This window comes from Aquarana catesbeiana, linkage group LG05 (genome assembly GCF_042186555.1).
Source record: "Aquarana catesbeiana isolate 2022-GZ linkage group LG05, ASM4218655v1, whole genome shotgun sequence".
Lineage (NCBI taxonomy): Eukaryota > Metazoa > Chordata > Amphibia > Anura > Ranidae > Aquarana > Aquarana catesbeiana.
The window spans coordinates 68228102-68243090 of NC_133328.1; positions in this window are offsets into that span (position 1 = coordinate 68228102).

The window sequence follows — 14989 nt, forward strand, 5'->3', positions numbered from 1 at the left end:
TTTTCTATAGTAGATTACACAATTCCATCTTGAAACCATTTTGTATTCATAAATGCATATTCCTTCTGATGTTTTTCTTTCATCCCTCATGTTTTTTACTACAGACTGTTGGAGGGTTTGCCAGTCTCACTGCACGGTCAAACAAATTCCCCCGTCCTTTCTTGGTTGGAGGTTAGACGCCCTCTGTGTGTGATCATTTTTGGCTTGGGCCCATCATTTCTGACCTCCCTGGCTTTTCCATCTTGGCTGATTTGGGGCAGCGGAATACTTCTCCACGTTTATTTTAGCCGTATGCATTTTTCCTGACATCTCAAGAAACATGGTTAGATCTCATGTTGTTATTCAATTTTTTGTTCAATATGTAATGCTTAATCATATATTTTGTATGATAATTGCTTATTATGTTTGTTTTTGCTTTTAATTCATTTACAGACAACCAATGAACCACTAGACCCTGAAGAAGAGGCTTAATCTCTACAAACCTCAAAACGCGTTGGACATCACCTGACCCAGTTCACTACTGGCCAGCCTCAAGTGGTTGTCTGTATACATACACACATATGTTTCTTGCTATTGTATTTTGTATTTTTGTATAATAGATATATGTATCCTATTGTGACTTCCCATAAGTCACCAATTCATTTTTAAACTTTTCTAATAAAACATCAATATATTTTCATTACATTTATTGTCTTGGAATTTCTGCCTTTAAAAGTCCCACAGAGGAACCTGTTTCATTTTGTATTCAATTTTCAGGGATGTGGGCAGCAATTCCGAGATGGTCTTGTAACCTACTGAATCCAAGTGACCTTCAATCAAAAGTCTGTGCTTCTAAGTGAAAAGAATTTTATGGAACACTGCCAGAAGGTATGGTGGAATGATTAGAAGTTCTTGGGTCTAACAACTAGAAGGTGCTTTGTGGCCACTCTATAATTTGAGGGTGTAATATGTCTGGTAAGCTGCTTGGCTTTATCACGGTGGTGCTGAGTGGGGTCATTTTCACACTGAGGCCGGTGTTGAGACTTCCTCTCCACTAATGGGGTATGCATGGACTTTTTTTATAGGATAATATTGATATAATTTGTAATATTAAGTGCTGCATGTATATTTATGTATTTGTTTTAATTTGCGATCAAACTGATTTTTGCTGGCTGCTATCATTTATATGTATTTCCAAGAACAGACATTATTTATTTATTATTTAGATACTACTTCATTTAATGAGGAATATGGACACCAAATGCCCCAGAGGACATGTATCAATGCAAAAAAAAGTTTTAAAAATGGCGTTTTTTTCAGGATTTTAATAATACTTAAAGTGAAACAATAAAAATGAAATATTCATTTAAATATCATGCCTGGGGGGTGTCCTTATTATGCCTGTAAAGTAGCGCATTTTTCCCGTGTTTATAACAGTGCCACAACAAAATGACATTTCTAAAGGAAAAAAGTCATTTAAAACTGCTTGAAGCTGTAATGAATTGTCGGATCCAGCAATACAGATACAAATCATTGAAAAAAACAACATGGGTCCCCCCCCAGTCCATTACCAAGCCCTTTGGGTCTGGTATGAATATTAAGGGAAACCCAGCACCAGAATGCGTCCCCCCCCCAAAATCTATACCAGGCCCTTCAGGTCTGCTATGGATATTAAGGGAAACCCTGCACCAATTTTTTTTTTTTTTAAATGGTGTAGGGGTCCCCCAAAGCCCATACCAGGCCCTTCAGGTCTGGTATGGATTTTAAGGGGAACCCTACACCAAATTTTAAAAAATGGCATAGGGGCCCCCCCAAAATCCATCCTAGACCCATATCCGAGCACGCAACCTGGCAGGCCGCAGGAAAAGGGGGGGCGAGAGAGCGCCCCCCTCCTGAACCATACCAGGCCACATGCCCTCAACATGGGGAGGATGCTTTGGGGTAGCCCCCAAAGCACCTTGTCCCCATGTTGATGGGGACAAGGGCCTCATCCCTACAACCCTTGCCCAGTGGATGTGAGGGTCTGCGGGCAGGGCCTAACGGAAACTGAAAGTGATATAAGTGGGTGACCTGCCCCTTCTGATGCCATGTGATGCCACGTGATGTCAGAAGAGGGCAGGGTCACCCGTTTACGTCAATGGGTGGCCCCGCCCTCAGCTATATTACAGCTGTCATTGCAAAGAAGATTCAGTCGGCGGGAGCCTCCCATGGAGGTGGAGTTGCTGCGTTATGTTTTGTCAGTCGGCGCTGTGATCGAGGATGGATAGACATTATGGGACAGTTTTTATTTTTTTTAATAAAGAACTTGTCCCAAATTGTCTACTGTAATTTTTAACATTTTGGCACTTTTTTTGGTGAATGAGTAGGGGTACCCCCTTACCCATTCACATGAGGGGGCGGGATCTGGGGGTCCCCTTGTTAAAGGGGGCTTCCAGATTCCAATAAGCCCCTGCCTGCAGATCCCCACAACCATCAGGCAAGGGTTGCGGGGATGAGGCCCTTGTCCCCATCAACATGGGGACAAAGTGCTTTGGGGACGACACCAAAGCATCCTCCCCGTGTTGAGGGCATGTGGCCTGGTACAGTTCAGGAGGGGGGGCGCTCTCTCCTCCCCCCTCTTTTCCTGCAGCCTGCCAGGTTGCATGCTCGGATAAGGGTCTGGTATGGATTTTGGGGGGACCCCTATGCCATTTTTTTAATTTTGGTGCAGGGTTCCCTTTAAAATCCATACCAGACCCGAAGGGCCTGGTATGGCTCTTATGGGGACCCCTACGCCATTTTTTAAAAATTTGCCACAGGGTTCCCCTTAATATCCATACCAGACCTGAAGGGCCTGGTATGGATTTTGGGGGAACCCCCACACATTTTTTATTTTTTTATTTTGGTGCAGGGTTCCCCTTAATATTCATACCAGACCCAAAGGACCTGGTAATGGACTGGGGGGGACCCATGCCATGACTTTTTTTCCTTTAGAAATGTCATTTTGCTGTGGTATTGTTCTAACATGGGGACAAAGTGCTTTGGGGACGACACCAAAGCATCCTCCCCATGTTGAGGGCATGTGGCCTGGTACAGTTCAGGAGGGGGGGCGCTCTCTCCTCCCCCCTCTTTTCCTGCAGCCTGCCAGGTTGTGTGCTCGGATAAGGGTCTGGTATGGATTTTGGGGGGGACCCCTACGCCACTTTTTTATTTTGGTGAAGGGTTCCCTTTAAAATCCATACCAGACCTGAAGGGCCTGGTATGGGTTTTGGGGGGACCCCTACGCCATTTTTTTAATTTTGGTGCAGGGTTCCCTTTAAAATCCATACCAGACCTGAAGGGCCTGGTATGGGTCTTGGGGGGACCCCTACGCCATTTTTTAAAAATTTGACACAGGGTTCCCCTTAATATCCATACCAGACCTGAAGGGCCTGGTATGGATTTTGGGGAGACCCCCACACATTTTTTATTTTGGTGCTGGGTTCCCCTTAATATTCATACCAGACCCAAAGGACCTGGTAACGGACTGGGGGGACCTATGCCGTGACTTTTTTTAAATTACTTTTTTTCCTTTTTTTCCTTTAGAAATGTCATTTTGCTGTGGTATTGTACGCTTTTCCCGTACAGTCCCCGTACACTTTTTATGGCAATAACTTGCATATAAGCCTCTAATATGAGCACTTTTGGTTTTTCATGTTAGTGTCCCATAGACTTGGTGTTCCGTGGCTTTTGAATTTGCCGCGAATACCACATAATGTTCACTGTTCGACGAACAGGCTAACACCCAATGTTCTTGTCGAACTTACGTTCGACTCGAACATTGGGCTCATCCCTAGTATTCAGCTCTTCTGAGTCAATACTATGTAGAACCACCTTTCACTGCAATTACAGCTGCAAGTCTTTTTGGGTATGTCTCTACCAGCTATGCACATCTAGAGAGTGAATTTTTTGCCCATTATTTTTTGCTACATAGCTCTAGCTCTGTCAGATTTTATGGGGAGCACTGTGAACAGCAATTTTCAAGTCTTACCATAGATTCTCAATTGGATTTAGGTCTGGACTTTGACTGGGCTATTCTAACACATGAATATGCTTTGATCTAAACCATTCCATTGTCGCTCTGGCTTTATGTTTAGGGTTGTTGTCCTGCTAGAAGGCGAACCTCCGCCCCAATCTCAAGTCTTTTGCAGACTCTAACAGGTTTTCTGTATTTGGCTCCATTCATCTTCCCATCAACTCTGACCAGCTCCTCTGTCCCTGCTGAAGAAAAGCATCCCCGTAACATGATTCTGCCCCATCATGTTTCACGGTGGTGTGCAAATCACATACCACCATGCTGTGTTCAGGGTGATGTGCAGTGTTAATTTTCCACCACACATAGCATTTTGCTTTTAGACCAAAAAGTTCAATTTTGGTCTCATCTGACCAGAGCTCCTTCTTACACGTTTGCTGTGTCCCCCACATGGCTCCTCGCAAACTGCAAATGCGATTTCTTATGGTTTTCTTTCAACAATGGCTTTCTTCTTGCCACTCTTCCATAAAAGCCAGATTTGTGGAGTGCATGACTAATAGTTGTCCTGTGGACAGATTCTCCCACCTGAGCTGTAGACCTCTGCAGCTCCTTCAGAGATACCATGGGCCTCTTGGCTGTTTCTCTGATTTATGCTCTCCTTGTCTAGCTTGTCAGTTTAGGTGGACAGCCATGTCTTGGTAGGTTTGCAGTTGTGCCATACTCTTTCCTTTTTCGGATGATGGATTGAACAGTGCTCCATGAGATGTTCAAAGCTTGGGATATTTTTTGATAACCTAACATTGCTTTAAACATCTCCACAACTTCATCCCTAACCTGTCTGGTGTGTTCCTTGGTCTTCATGATGCTGTTTGTTTACTAAGGTTCTCTAAAAAACCTCAGAGGGCTTCACAGAACAGCTGTATTTATACTATGATTAAATTACACACAGGTGGACTCTATTTACAAATTAGGCGACTTCTGAAGGCAATTGGTTCCACTAGATTTCAGTTAGGGATATCAGAGTAAAGGGGGCTGAATACAAATGCCACACTTTTGAGAAATTTATTTGTAAAAAACGTTTATCATTTTCTTTTCACTTCACAATTATGTGCCACTTTGTGTTGGTCTATCACATAACATCCCAATAAAATACATTTATGTTTTTGGTTGTAACATGACAAAATGTGGAAAATTTCAAGGAGTATGATTACTTTTTCAAGGCACTGTATATTGTTGGTAACTGGACACTAATCCTATGTTTTGACTGAACAAAACACTAGTTATAAGTGTAGGGTAGTGGCATGGTGTCCTTCCCCCCGAATTGGCCAGTAGCTGTTTCAATGGTTAGAGGGCCCCAGAATTACAAGTAAGATGGATACCATGGATAGAGAGCAAGTGTCAGCCCTGCTTCTGCCAGTGTGGGGCACACAGGTAACCAGTGTAGTTTCCCAAATTGGCCACTTGTTTTCACCATAGTTAGGGTTGGGAATCATGTAGTGAACTAGTGTAGGGGAACCTTATGTAAGAGGGCTCTGTATATATAGTCTGCCAGGCGTCTGCCAAAGAGTTAGTTATGGGAAGCAGTGGAAGGGCCAAGGCATGCAAATATATAATCTTAGAGCCTCTAGTTTCTGGGAGCTTCCTCTTAATATGGAACATGGGATTGGATCAATGGGATTACTTACATCTCTTTGGCATGGAATGTAGGATTCTGGCAAACCCTAAAAGGTATAGGCTGCTCTTCGGCTCAGTTCTCATCTCCGCAGTTCTCTATTTGCAATTTAGGAATTTGCCACGACCTTCAGATTGACTGAAAGGATTTATAAATATAGATCAACTGCATTTCAGTAAAGGGTTAAAAGGCGTCAGTTGTATGAACTCTTCCTTCCTCCAGCCTCATGATGGGAAAATCTTCAGGAAATGAGCTGGTGCTAGGCAATGCTGCTATTGTAGACCATTGCTGTAAGGTCTGAGAAAGGTATGGATCGGGCTACTGGATGGTGCTGGTTAGTCCAGGCTGGGTGCCTGTCAAGGGTTCCTTTATATGGGTGCTCTGGGAAGGATCCCACACCCATATCTTATAGGGCTGATGATGTAAATTTTTTCAACAGCTGGTGAAAGGGGTATGGGGGCTATAGATGGGCTAATCTGCCCAGGTTCAGTTCATCAAGGGTTCTGCCAATCCTGTTTAAAATTCAACAAACCCAAACTTAGTGGCGAATACCACTGAGGTCAATGGAGGGAGTGACTTCTTATTAAATTCTGGCCATGTTTAGGGCTAATAGGCAAACTACTGTAAAAAAAACAAAAAAGCATTGGAAGTAGGTTCAAATACCATGCAGTGCATTGTGGGTAAATCCGCACATAAAATCCCATGGTATCGCGAACCCAAACCTCATGCTGAATGGAAACATATTGGACAATCCATCAAGTGTCTGTAATTGTAAACATACATCTTGGTGTCTTGGTGGTTTGTCTGGGAGCTTGTAGTAGAGATCATGTTGGCTAACACGCTCCTCTTCCCCTTGGCTGGCTCAAGAGATAGGCAAGATAGCAGCACCTATACAGTTTGTTTATAATTGTAGCAGCTCATCCTTACACAACTGCCGCATAGTAATTAAGATACAGAGGACATATACAGTACAATACATTAGGCATGTACGTTGATGAACGGGAGCATAATTATAGGTTGTCTTTCAGTGTACTTGTCCTTTACTCTTCCTCTCCCTTCCTCCAGCAGTCTGGTTCTAGTTAGCTGTAACCCCATGCCTGTCAATCCATAAACTAGCTACATTATTATTTTGAATAAGTATAAAAAAGTACATCTTTATTTGCATGAATGAAAACTGCCTCTCTAAAGCCAACAGCCAAGATCAGCAGTTAGGTATATTATTTATTATGTTCAGGACTAGAGATGTTACATTTTCAAAAATTTGGAAGCCATGGAAAAAAAAATCATTTTTCCCTGTTTTTTCCAGAAAAAAATAAATTCAGTGTGGTATATTTTAACAAATTGAAAGTCATTTTGTTATACTGGGAAGGTGAAATATAACAGTATATGCTTGAAATAAATATGCAGTTTATACAGTAAATAAAGAAAACTCGCTTTTTAAAGTTTTATTTCTTATTACAAATGAAATAACAAGGACTCTGTATGTTAAGAACATTTCACCTATACATGAGAACACAATAATGTAAAAGCTTCCAGCCAATATGCATTTTCAGTTATTGACAATGCTAATTCAGAAGCATATATTGCTCTCTTAAGAGCTTGATGTTTTCCTGATTTTCAGGTGTCATTTTAATTAATAAATGAAGGGATTGTGTATTTTTGTCAGGCAGTGGTTTGTAACACTTCTTTACGTGAAGATGCTCAGGTGAAAAAAAAATACTTATCGATGATCCAGAAGCAGCAGAAAGACGGTTTCTGGAATGGGAACTCTGGAGGTAAAAGCTACTTGCACTTTCATTCTGGTCCTCATCATTTCATTCCGTAAAGTATTTTTTAATGTCCTTTTAAGGCACCTCTGGCATGTCAGGATATGTTTTGTCATCCTTGTAGCATTTGGAAAAGAATATTTCTTCTCAAAATATTTGCAAGTTGCAGCTTTGCTGTCAGCAGAAATTGCACTGTGGAAATGTTTCCAAATTCTAGATGTTGGTCTCGCTATTTTACTGATAGGTGGAAAAGAAAAAAACAATTTACTGACAAGAATATAGGTCAACATTATGCTGTGATGGTGGAGATCACTAATGCAAATGATTTAAAGGTTAAAAAAGATAAACTAATTTGTCAGATAAATTTACCCTCTTACCTGTCAATTAAGGCCTGAGAGGATAGAGACTATCATCTACTGTATCCCAACAATCACCAACTGTAGGAGGTACAAGATGTAGCCCACAAGCAAACTAAACTGGAGCTTTTCCCCTGCAGTGCCCCCCTAGGGGCAGAAATGCATATTTCTCTTGTTTGAAAACTACATTGAGAATTACAGTGCTACTTGAATTGTATTCCAGGATTTGCTTGTCTCCAGCTGAGAGAACTTGCAATAATTTAAGACTTTACATAAAGTCACAGAAACCTTTAATTTAGGTCTTCATGTTATATAGTTTAAATACCATGTCATAGATATATTACTTATCATAGTAAAAGAACATATTTCACACTTCTTTTTTCAAATTTTCCCAGAAAAAAACAAATAAGGCTTTAAAAAGAACTTTAAAAAAATCAGTTTTCTTTCCCACGTCTGTTCGTTATGTTTTTTTCCCAGGCCTTCCCATCTCTATTCCAGACTAAAAAACGACATTTTTAAAGTCTTTATGCTTTTTAAAAGTAGGCCCTAAAGTTAAGAAAACAGACAGTAAAACATTTAATTAAGTCCAATATTATGTTTAGAAAATTATATAAATTAATAGTCTGTGCTAACTCTAATTTGGAAAGGGTATATGAATCAGCCTAGGTTCACGTTCATCCGATTTGACATGTCAAATCGCATGCCAAATCGGAGGCTATTGCCGTCAATGGCACCTTCTGAATTGATGCAGCGCCGGCTTTGTGACGCCGCACCGATTCCCAAAAGTAGTTCCTGTACTACTTTTGCCATCTTCGGGGGGGGGGGGGCGATTTGTATAGGCATCTGTACAGCAACTGGCACAGATGTCTCTGAAATGGCTCCCAAACTCGGACTGACATGCAGGTATCAAATCATTCGAGTTCAGCACCCCGCAGTCAGTGTGAACCTAGGCTCAGTGTTTGTTCAGAAATACTTACTGGCTATAATGAGTAAAACCAGAGGTAGATGGGAGCCAAATATGTTTCCAAAAATAATAATGGAGACTTTTGATTTAAAAAGACTATTCCACCCAAAATTGATACAACAGTTTTGGGTAAATGTTGACAGGTTGGATCGTCAATTTGGCTACCTATGGCTACTATAACTGAAGTTCCCAGTTTCAACCATTTTCTTCAACCTGCTGCGGGTAGTTATTTTCCATCTTGTTTTTTTTTTTCTTTATTCTATGTTATGTGGGATGTAGCATGAAAAGAGGTATTTAATAGGAAGGAAACCTAAAATCAGATGCTGTCACTGAGAATCTGGAGGTTACCTGAGATCTACAGTTGTTGCCCTGTCAACTGCCTCAGCTCATGCTAAAAACACATACTGTCTCCCAACCACTGAATATGCTTAACAGTATCAAATTCTTCTTTAGGTTCTACAGTGAATAGATAACCTTCAGGCTGGGTTCACACCTTCGATAGATGCAGATCGCAGCAGGGGTCCGGTGCGTCCCTGTTCAGCCCTGAAACTGATCCAAAATAGGTGTGAACCCAGGCTAAAAGTGAAATAGATCTCAAATTGTCATGTCTAGCAGGAACATTTGTAACCATGGACCCCAGGTTTTTCCCATGAGCTATGTACCTTGGCATCCTTAAAAACTCTGTTGTGTTGTGTTTAGGGGTACATCTAGGAATTACCTACATTTACCCCCAACATCCCTCTCCAGCTAGGTGGGTTTCTATCGATATAGGCACACCCCTAGAACTACATCTCCCAAGAGCCCTTTCCCTACAAACAATGAGTGGATTGGCTCTTGGAAATCAAGGCTTTGTTTTGCTGGGAAAGAAATCAATGTATGCATGTTGAGAAGAACAGAGGAAGGAGGGGATTGGAGTTCCGTAGTCCAGCAGGCAGGGCTGAAAACACTACTTTAGTCCTCAGACTACCTAGGAAGTTAGGAGTACACTGGATTTCTGGCAGATCAAGAGGTATTCTCTAAGATAACTTTCATGTGAGTTCAGACTTTACTGCCCTCAAAAAAACAATCCGTGGTAGGTCGCTTTTCAGACCACCATTGACGGGTGGTTTACAGGTGTTTGGGAAGCAATACTGCTTCCTTCTAAATGTGTGTTATGTTTTTTGATCTCCATAGTGACATTTTTTGTATCCCAATGGGGATTTTACATACAGTGTCTCAACCTCCATACCTGCATTTGGAATGTGGTTGCAGTGCAGTCCCTTTGACTTTAATGAGCGAGTTTTAAGGTGGTAAAACCTGTTAAACTCAACATGCTGGTTTAAAACTTTTGCTCACCAAACGTTGCAATGTGAACTCACTCCTCTGTCAGCTAAGTAAAGTTGGTGGTGGGCAGTTGGGGAGGAAAAACACTGACCAATTGGCTGTTTTTTTTTTCTTCCTCTCTGCCACCAGTGTGCATTAAAGAGGAATTAAACCCTGATGGGTTTACTTCCTCTTAGTTTCCCTGCAAAGGTAAAGCATAATGGGCTACTATGCATCGCATAGTAGCCCATTATGTGTCACTTACCTGACACAGGAGCCTGCGATGTCACCGCTGTCCCTTCTGCTACGGAGCGTCCATCTTATTTCCGGGTATCGTGGCTCCGATATGGAGCCGCGATGATGTCACTCCCGCGCATGCGCATGGGAGCCGCCATCAGCATGCTTAGTGCGCCTGCATGCCGCTGTCTACGGTGCCTGTCTTTTTGCAAATATCTCCTAAACACTGTAGGTTTAGGAGATATTTCTTGGACCTACAGGTAAGCCTTAATCTAGGCTTAGCTGTAGGTCAAAGTGGTCTGTAAGGGTTTACAACCACTTTAAGCCTTTATGGCAGGGATATGCAATTAGCAGACCTCCAGCTGTTGCAGAACTACAAGTCCCATGAGGCAGAGCAAGACTCTGACAGCCACAAGCATGACACCCAGAGGCAGAGGCATGATGGGGCTTGTAGTTTTGCAACAGCTGGAGGTCTGCTAATTGCATATCCCTGCTTTAAGGGATACAAAATGAGGAAATGTGCATGTATTGCAGAGATGTACGGAATATGTTTTTGTTAAATTTAGCCTTAAATTCTTCTGGCAGATCAACAGGCCTTTCTCTTAAAGGGATAAACATGCAGACCTGTGCATGTGTTTCACAAATGTAATGAATATGATTTTTTTGGTCATGACATACTATTTAGAGAATTCTAACGCTCCTACTGGAAATAACGGGAGTGCTTTTAAAATGATTTCCTACAATGTGTAGTGCACTAGGAAAGGGTTTCTTTGGCGTCAACTCCTAATAACCAAATAACACAGGAAGTTGTTTCATTTTCTGTGTCATTAGACAAGGTATGTTAAAAATACCATAAAACCAGTTCTTAGAATCTCGCGTAATGCCCTCCAGACCAAGCCGCATTGGGAACATTTTCAGAGAAGGCAACCTTGGTGTATGTTTTGCATGACACGAGGGTGTCATTTGTGATAATAGAGTGATGGTTAGAGTTCATGCTGTCCTAAATAGCATGGGGATATTGGTGCCCTTCTACCCTTGGCTCCACCAAGGGAATTAAAGGAAATCTATGGTCACAGCATACACATTCATTTTTTAACATCAGCATATCGAAAGTTATTTTCGACACTCCAATGTAATATACTGGGAAAATCTCATTTCATGCTGTGAGTTCTGCCTGTCTGCTGGTCATCTCTTTCCACAACTTCCTGGATTCCCTGCATGCTTTTTAGCTTCTCTTCTGCTGTTTACTTTCAATTTCAAAGAACTATATATCCCATGGTACCTTGCTGCCTGCAAGTTGTGATTCGTGTATTGACTCTGCTTCCTGAAATGTGTGACACAGCAGTGCCTACTCACAGGGCATAGTGAATACAGGTCACAGAATTCAAGTAAGTGCATGTGGAGTTTCACAAAGAAAATGAATATGTGATTTTAAATTTTGACCATAGATTCATGTCAACTATAGACATAGCAGTCTATGTGGCTTCTATGGTGCCCGGTTAGAGAATTAGGCCGGGTTCACATATGTGCGAATCGGATGCGGATTCCACCGCATCCAATTCGCATGACATGCAAGCGTGACCGGCTCTCAATGGCCGCGGTCCGCATATCAAAAGGGTCCTGTGTGTGTTTGGGTCCTGTTAAGGTGCAAATTCAGGCAAAAATTCAGACCTGAACCGGTGAACAAGAAGGAACCAGTGAACAGGAATGCACCGGACATGCAATGCAAACCGCAGCCGGACATATGTGAACCCGGCCTTAGACATAGCTGATTATGCAGGCTTTGGAGTCAAATTAGCAAGCCCTGAAGCCATACGCTCTACTCTTTCCCATGGTGTAGCGTCCAATGTACACTGCTGTTTCCAAGCCATATGAGACGCAGAAATGGCAGGTAAAGTACACATGTGGGATTTCCTAACCAGAAAAAATAGTTCTGTGAATATGGCAGCACTTTGGGGGCATGTTATCATAACATCAGCCCCATTTTCTGTACCAATATACTTTGAGTGAAGAGAATCATGATGATGCCCCTTCATTGAGAAGGCCATGATGCCCTTCATTCACAGTATAGTCCTTAGACTGAAGACATCTTGTGGCCTGAGGAGATACTGCGGTGGACAGCCCCAGAGTGAAAACTGGAGCTTCTATTTTTCTTCAGCACATGGGAGACCTATCCGAAAAATAAAACTTTAGCCCAGAGTTGAGCTTTAAGCCCTGTGGAAATGTCTGCTTTTCCAAATAGTGGTTTTGAGGCAAATTTTATGTTTTAAAACACTTTATATGAGAGCAGTGCTGTCCACCCAAAATGCTGAATGTGAACAAAAAACACTAAGGGGTGGATTTACTAAAACTGGAGAGTACAAAATCCGGTTCAGCTCTGCATAGTAACCAATCAGCTTCCAGGTTTTATTGCCAAAGCTTAACCACTTGCTGACCGGGACTTTTCTGGAACTTTTCGATTAAATGTTTAAATCCTTTTTTTTGCTAGAAAATTACTTAGAACCCCCAAACACTATATATATATATATATATATATATATATATATATATATTTAGCAGAGACCCTAGAGAATAATGTTGCAATATTTTATGTCACACAGTATTTGCGCAGCAGTCTATCAAACCTAATTTTTTGGGAAACAATACATTTTAATGAATTTTAATGCAAAAAAACACCATAGATAATCCAATTTTGTAAACTATTAAAGATGATGTTAAGCTGAGTAAATAGATACCTAACATGTCATGCTTTTGAATGGCAACAAACTACAGTACTTAAAAATCTCCATTGGCAACATTTTTACAGGTTACCTGTTTAGAGTTACAGAGGACGTCTTGCACTACAATTATTATTCATGCTGTAATGTTCATGGTGATACCTCACATGTGTGGTTTGAACACTGTTTACATATGCTTGCGTGACTTACGTATGTGTTCAGTTCTGCGCACAAGGATGGAGGGATGAGGCACTTTAAATGTATTTATTTTTTTCCTATTTATTTTACTTTTTATTTTTTATTTTTACGCTGTTCTTTTTTAAAAAAAATTTTATCACTTTTATTCCTGTTACAAGGAATGTAAACATCTTTATTGAGAGATCTGGGGTCAAAAAGACCCCAAATCTCTAATTTACCTTTAAAAGCAAAAGATAATTTTTTTTTTTTTTTAACTTTTGCGTTAAAAAAAAAAATACAATTATTTACTATGACCCACTCAGGTCCTTCAAGGGCATAGAGATGAGTGGCAGCCATCTTGGTCTCACTCTTCTCCATACCCAGCTACTGCCAGCATCAGATCGCTCCCGAGCTTCACCGAATGGTCAGGTAAGCCTGGGAATGACCGGGAAGCGATGGGGGGGGGGAGGGCACCCCTCCTGCTGCTTCTAAAAGTGATCCCACTGCGAATCCGCCTGCTAGACCACTTTTATCTAAAAGAGAATCGCCTATAGAAAAAAAAATTACTGGGGTTCTGGCAGCTAGCTGCTGGCAGAACTCCGGTATTAAACGTCAAATCAATTACAAATTTTTGAGGGCTATAGCGCAGACTTAATATGCCAGGTGGATGTCCTCCCGATCTCACGGCGCACTCTGTGATCGCTGAGTTCATGGGACTCGGCTAATCACAGAGCAGGGTAAAGGGCCAATCGCAGAGGGCCCTTTACGACGTGATCAGCTGTCAGCCAACGACAGCTGATCATGGAAGTAAACAGAAGCCGGTTTCCAGCTTTTTTTTTTCTTCACGCTGTCAGCTTCTGTTAGAGGGACATAGGTCCCCTTAGTGATCCCCAGTGCTGTCAATCAGTGCCCATCAGTGCCACCTATCAGTGCTCACTAGTTGCACCTATAAGTGTCCTTCAGTGCTGCCAATCAGTGCCCATCAGTGCCTCATAATCAGTGTCACCCATCAGTGCCCATCAGTGCCACCTCTCCATGCTCATCAGTGCCATCCAGCAGTGCAGCCTTAGTGCCTCATGATCAGTGTCCATCAGTGCCACCTATCTGTGCCCATCAGCGAAGGAGAAAAATGACCTGTTTGCAAAATTTATAACAAAATATGAGAACCTTTTTGTTTTCTTTTTCGAAATGTTCTTTTTTTTTTTGTTTGTTTAGCAAAAATAAAAACCCCAGAGGTGATTAAATGCCACCAAGAGAAAGCTCTATTTGTGTGAAAAAAATGATAAAAATTTCATATGGGTCCAGTGTTGCATGACCGCGCAATTGTCATTCAAAGTGTGAGAGCGCTGAAAGCTGAAAATTGGCTTGGGCAGGAAGGGGTTATAACTGCCTAGTAAGCAAGTAGTTAAATAAAAAAAATGTACACACTTTTTGACCATGTACTAAAAAGAAATGTACCAAAACCTGCACAGATTTGGGATTCTTGTAATCAAGGTGCATATTATTAGTGACATTTTTACAATAATATTTATCAATAACAATGTTGTGCATTAATTAAATTTACATTTCCTAAACTTTTTTATTCAATTTAGTTATAATAAAAATAAATTAAAATATATACATTTTATTTTTTTTAAAAACACAAATGTAAAGCAAACATTTATTATATTGTAGCTTACAAATTCTTAGATGTGATGGCTGTATTAGTTTCTTTTTTTTAGGCTTTCTTTCTGTTTTCATCTGGTTATCCAGGCAGCAAGTCTGTTGTTTTTCAGAAGCTCACTGTATCAGTTTACATGGATGAGACAAACCACTTGATTAGTTTTTA